Here is a 6,108-nt window from a genome sequence, read left to right on the forward strand (position 1 = left end):
GAGCGCCGTAGCGTTACAGTTTTGCCCCACCATTCACTGTTTTGGTTTGTGTTTCCTGGTCCGTGACGTCACCGCAGCGACGCACTGCAACCACTCTGCCACAGGGAAGGAGGGGGGTGATGCCAGGACGCCTGAATCACTGTCTTAGACGTCATGGGCTAGTCGATGAAACACCAAAGATTGAAGGTGCCCACTTGAAGACCCCAGAGAAGTACCCCACTGAGCTCAGTCCAGACGGTTGTCATGCTGATGTGCTAGAGAGGCTGCACTGTGGTTGATCACTGGAGCCAGCACTACAGCCCTTGTGTTTGCTGATGTGCCAGGGAGGCAAAATAGGCTGATCCGTGGAGCCAGCATTACACTGCAGCCATCAACACCAGGCAAAAGGATATCTACATCATCAGATGGATCTCATTAGTTTTGTCCGACATTTTCTTTCCAGCATAAAATACAGTACAGTCTACATTGATTTGTGGAGAAAAAAAAAATCATAAACCCAGTCTTTAATTTGTACTTTTCTCTTTATTACAATGCAAAGACAGCTTAACAACTACTAATTAACATGTAAAAGGGAGCTAGAATTTCAAGCCCTAAGTATATGGAACAGTTATAGAGGGAAGCACATTTATATTGGGCCCCGCGTAAGCCAGTCTGTACCCCATGGCTTAAATACTCTGACAAAATCTGCCCAATCGAAATCATGTATAATGTATTACTGGATGACAAATTTGAAACACCTGTAGTCAGATTGTAACCTTTGACCTGCTAAAGAAATATCTAATGTTTTTGCACAGTGGTTTAGAGATAACGTACAAGTCCATTAAAATAAATTAAAGATAGTTATTTTCTTTTACTTTAATTTTTTGCGTTTCCGAGTTGTCCTGTGTACCCTATATGACACTTAGAAGTACCCCTCAGCTAACCTGAGACAGCTGTGTGTAATTTACCGGGAGAAGGTCGGTATAAAAGCCCTGAGTAAACAAGCCTGTGAGGTTGTGCGAGGGTGAAGACCTGTTTACAGCAGAGTCCTGACAAAGAGACTGTATCACTGAATCACTGAACTTGAATCTGTGTTTCTGTAACTTTATTACTGTGAATGTTTGGATCTTGTCAGCAAGCTGATTAGCCAACTGACAGTTAGAACATATATAGTTTAGTCAGCACTTCTAGAAGGAGTTAGGGTTTTGTTTGTTTGCTTTTCCTTAAAGTATCAAACCTAAGGCACAAAGTGACTTTGACAAATAAACACTGTTTAAAAATACAGAAGTATTGCTACAGTGTGTTGATTCCAACAACAGCCTTGTGTTTGTGTTCTAAAAAACAGCCTGCATCTTAAATTTGAGTACAGTATAGTGATGCATGTATAAAATCGGCAACAAAAGAGGTGACTACCTGAGTACACAAACAGCAACGTGACTGACTGCCGAGAAAAGACAACAAAGGCGTCTGCCCGAATACACAAGCAGCAACGTGACTGACTGCCTAGAAAAGACAAACCAAGCGTCCTGAGGAATTCCAAGAGAAACATTTACAATTTCAGCATTTCCAATAAACAGTACCAGCTTGGACAGATCGGAAATGCTGATCAGACCCCGTATTTTTCGACATGCCAAGCAACGTTCAGTGCTGTTGTGGTAGCTGGGTTACATGTTGCCTGATGCCGTGGAGTGCTGTGTCGTGCCTGCTGTTGCCAGGATGTGTGATGCCGTAAGGGAGTGGTGGCGTGTGTAGGACAGAGACGCCATCTTAACTATTACACAGTGCGCGGAACAACAAATGAGCTCAGTGGTAAATCTACAACATTTTTGTGTCCGTTTTGTACGACACAACAGCGTAACTGAGGCTGTATCTAAGTAAATGCATATTTATTTAATGTTTTATTTTTTTTCCCTCAAATTGAGGGTGGTAAATTTGTGCTGCGTCTTAAATTGAGATGTGTCTTAAATTAGAAGGAATACGGTAGTCCTTTCTTATAGTAGAATACCTATATCTTAATAAGACGAGGTGGGATTTACAAAAATAGACCACTATGTTATTAAAAAAACAAGTGTACTATTTGAACAGTACTCTGGAGTTATTAACAGCAGTCATAATAAGCACTTTGAAAGTGCCTGACGAGAAATTCGAACTAAGACCTCACCAATAAAATCGACTAAGTTATTTAAAGAGTTAGTTGACCAAGCAACACCATCAAAAATATCATTCTCACCTTGTAATAGTCCCTGGTTCCCGTTCCTGCGGCAGTCTTGTTCACTCCAGTCGGGGTTCATGTTTCTGAGAGGTTGGTTACTGTCCGCATCTGCAGCGCTCATGCATTCCCGCACCGCTTTCAACTCGCTCTCTGATATTTCCAATCTCAGCTTCAGCCTTTCATTCTCTTTCTCCTTCCCAGCCATTGCAATCTGAAACTCCTTCAATTTACTGCCCACAACTCTTGTGATTTCCCACAAGACGGTGTCTACAGCCGCTTTCACTGCGTGCTCGATGGCAGAGCCGAGCTCGTCTTGCAAGAGCGAAACGGACACGCTGACGTCCATCCTCGCTGGATTCACTTTTCTTTTATTTTACTAAATAATTAACATTAATATAAAATTAGCACTTTTTTTTCTAGTGTGATAAAGAAAGAAAACAAACAACAAAGTCGTTTTACTTGGACGAGGTGTAACTTTCGCGCTCCACTGTCTCAGTTCCTAAATAAAACAAAAAAGGGGGTTGTTTGTTTCAAAACTCGATGCAGGTAATAAACAAACATTAAATGCATCAATCATTGGGGAATATTTTTAAACAGCAGAGATTGAAAATGCTTTAAAATCAGCAGCAGCCTCCCTCCACAACATAAACAAAGCCAGCGGTTTCCATAACGAAATGGCAGCGTCACTGCGAGTAGGCGTGCCCTGCTGGAACCGTCGCGTATTATTGGCTGCAGGAACCCAGCTTGCGACACCGATTGGCTGGCCGCCCCCAGTCCTACGCAAGGGCGGGATCGTGCTGAGAGGAAGAGGTTGTGAACCTGGGTGCAGGAGCGCTGGGTTTTATTAGCAAGCCCGCACTGGGCTGGACCTGAAATGGCTCCAGTTTGGACTTGTTCTGCTCAGTAATTCTCTCTCTCTCTCCCCTCTCCTCTCCTCTCCCTCTCCCCTCTCCTCTCTCTCTCTCCTCTCCTCTCCCCTCTCCTCTCCTCTCCTCTCTCTCACCTCTCTCTCTCTCCTCTCTCTCCTCTCCCCTCTCCTCTCCTCTCCTCTCTCTCTCTCTCTCCTCTCCTCCCTCTCTCTCCTCCTCTCTCTCCTCCTCTCCTCTCCTCTCCTCCTCTCCCTCTCCTCTCCTCTCCTCTCCTCTCTCTCTCCCTCTCCCCCTCCCCTCTCCTCTCCTCTCCCTCTCCCCTCCCTCCCCTCTCTCCCCTCTCTCCCCTCTCCCTCCCTCCTCTCTCCGGAGACCTCATCTCTCCTCGAGGACTCGCAAGCGCGTCCACTCTCCTCCCCCCCCCTCATCTCCTCCCTCCCTCTCCTCTCCCTCATCTCTCTCTCTCCTCTCCTCTCCTCCTCCCCTCTCCTCCCCTCCTCCTCTCCTCCCCTCCAGAATCACTCTCCTATAAGTCTCTCATCATCCCCTCTCGCGAGATAGATCTTCCCTCCTCAAGCACTACCCTCTTCTCTCATCCCTAGAAGCCTCCTCTCTAGAGCTCTCTATCAGCTCCATCCTCTCGCTCTTATTCCTTACCTCTCCTCTCTCTCTACCCTCTCTAACTCTCCTCTCTCTCTCACTCTCCCTCTCCCCTCCTCTCCTCTCTTCCCTCCCTCCCTCCTCCCTCTCATCCACCTCTCCTCTCTCCTCTACTCTCCTCTCCTCCTTTCTACATCCCTCTCCTCCCCTCTCCCCATCTCCTTCCTCCCTCATCTCTTCCCTCTCTCTCCTTTCTCCCATCCTTCTCCCACTCTCCTTCTCTCCTTCTAGTCTCTCCTCCCTCTCCCCTTTACATCCCCTCTCCTCGCTCTCTCTCCTCATCTCTCCTCTCGTCTCCTCTCCGATCATACTCTCCTCCTCCTCAAGAATACGAGAAAGAAGTCTCTCTCAGATCTCTCTCCCTCCGAAGGAGAAGAGAAAAATACATCGAAAGGCACAGCTCTCATCCTACTTTCCTCACCTCCCCTCACCTACCCATATATCCTCTCTCGGCCCTAGAGTTTCCCTCTCTTCTCTCTCTCCTCTCTCTCCTCTCCTCTCCTCTCTCTCCTCTCTCTCTCTCTCTCTCCTCTCCTCTCCTCTCTCTCTCTCTCCTCTCCTCTCTCTCTCTCTCTCTCTCTCTCTCTCTCTCTCTCCCCTCCCTCTCCTCTCTCCTCCCTCTCCTCCTCTCCCTCTCCTCTCTCCCCTCTCTCTCCTCTCCCTCTCCCCTCTCCCCTCCTCTCCTCTCTCCTCTCCCTCTCCTCCCCTCCCTCTCTCTCTCTCTCTCTCTCTCTCTCTCCTCTCCTCTCCTCCCCTCTCCCCCCTCCCCTCTCTCCTCTCCTCCTCTCCTCTCCTCTCCCCTCTCCTCTCTCTCTCTCCCTCCTCTCCTCTCCTCTCCTCTCTCTCTCTCCCTCTCCTCTCCTCTCTCTCTCTCTCCCTCTCCTCTCCTCTCTCTCTCTCTCTCTCTCTCCTCTCCCTCCCCTCCCTCTCCTCTCCTCTCTCCTCTCTCTCTCTCCTCTCTCTCTCCTCTCCTCTCTCTCTCTCTCTCATCTCTCTCTCCTCTCTCTCCTCTCTCTCTCTCTCTCTCTCTCATCTCCTCTCTCTCATCTCCCTCTCTCTCTCTCTCTCTCTCTCTCTTGTTATTCCGCGGGCTGCTGTCCCGCGTCATTGTGTTTGGATGATGCTGTCTTTCTTAGAGAGGGTCGATTTGTTTGCTTTTCAGCGTGATTGTTTTGGTAGAAAGTGGTTTGTGTACGAAACGCAAGATTTGAAAGAAACAGCAACTTACGTCGGCCGCAGAGGGAGAGGTAAACAAAAGTTAACCCGCTTTGATTTTACAGCACAGTACATAAACACTGCAAAACAGAAACTGAACACCACAAATAAACTTTTTTGATTTTTAATTGCTTTAATATCCGCAGCACTGCTAACTAGCATAGGTATGCAGTGTAGAGGACGAGACCGCATGGAAGGTATTACCTAGCAATCGGTGAGATGTATAGATGTATAGATATATAGTTATTTATCTGTTTGTTTTTGGTTGCTTTCTGTCCCCTTGCACATGTGAGCTGCCTGCACAGCGCGTTCAGCTGTAATGGGTGTAATAGCGGCGCGGTTCAGATTCTTAACACCGTTCACAATGCGCATGTCCTATTGTTTTACACTTTTACCTGAACGTGCATGAAAGCAGAATGGTTTCATTCATGGCAACGCAAGTGTAAGAGTTAGTGATTCTTATCACAGCCTCCGAGTTAGCAAGTACTGGCTGTTAACTGACTTTTTGTGAGTTCGTTGTTCTGTTGCATTAACCACAGGGGGGAATCGCATTAGAAAAATGCTGTACATATCAAGAACATTTCAAATACGGCTTGATGTGTGCCTTTAAATAATATTGGATTCATACATTATATAGTTTACTAAAGTGCGAGTTATATAACAATCCTGTCTCCTTTTCTTCAGTGAGAACGGATCAGCCTCACTCAGAGGAAGTTTCTGAGATGGAAGCAGCTCACGTCAGCCCAGAGCTTCCTATTCGATGGGTTGTTTCTGCAGACAGGACTGTTGAGATCAAGGAGGAAGTGACTGAGCTGGGGTGCGACCAGGCCAATGAGCGGATCCTGCAGGAGGAAACGCCACCTTCTAGCGTCACTGAGAGAGGCGAGTGAAACCAAGTACTTTATTGAAAGAGGGGCAGAAAGCCTGTGGAGTGCACTATATTAGGGAGCATTCATTTTTGTTTGGCATCTCACTGTACTGCACTAGAAAGCTATTGACAGTCCAGTTTGTTTACCTTCCCCATCAATAATTTATCCCCTGTTGGAACCTGCTTGTGGCAATGCCATGTCACTATATGAAAATACTATTGATTACCTAGTTTACAGTATTTCTCTCTCTAAAATAGTCTACACTGGAACTATTGTACACAGAAAACTGGATTGCTTTTATGAT

At 46.8% G+C, this 6,108-nt stretch overlaps 2 protein-coding genes across 6 annotated transcripts in view; both read right to left on the minus strand.

The window, feature by feature from the left end:
- LOC121305919 (receptor-type tyrosine-protein phosphatase H-like) overlaps positions 1 to 6,108 on the minus strand; it is a 364,307-nt gene that overhangs the window by 131,060 nt on the left and 227,139 nt on the right. The window lies entirely within an intron of this gene.
- LOC121305928 (zinc finger protein 829-like) overlaps positions 1 to 6,108 on the minus strand; it is a 219,917-nt gene that overhangs the window by 79,566 nt on the left and 134,243 nt on the right. The window lies entirely within an intron of this gene.

Source organism: Polyodon spathula, chromosome 45 (genome assembly GCF_017654505.1).
Source record: "Polyodon spathula isolate WHYD16114869_AA chromosome 45, ASM1765450v1, whole genome shotgun sequence".
Taxonomy (NCBI): Eukaryota; Metazoa; Chordata; class Actinopteri; order Acipenseriformes; family Polyodontidae; genus Polyodon; species Polyodon spathula.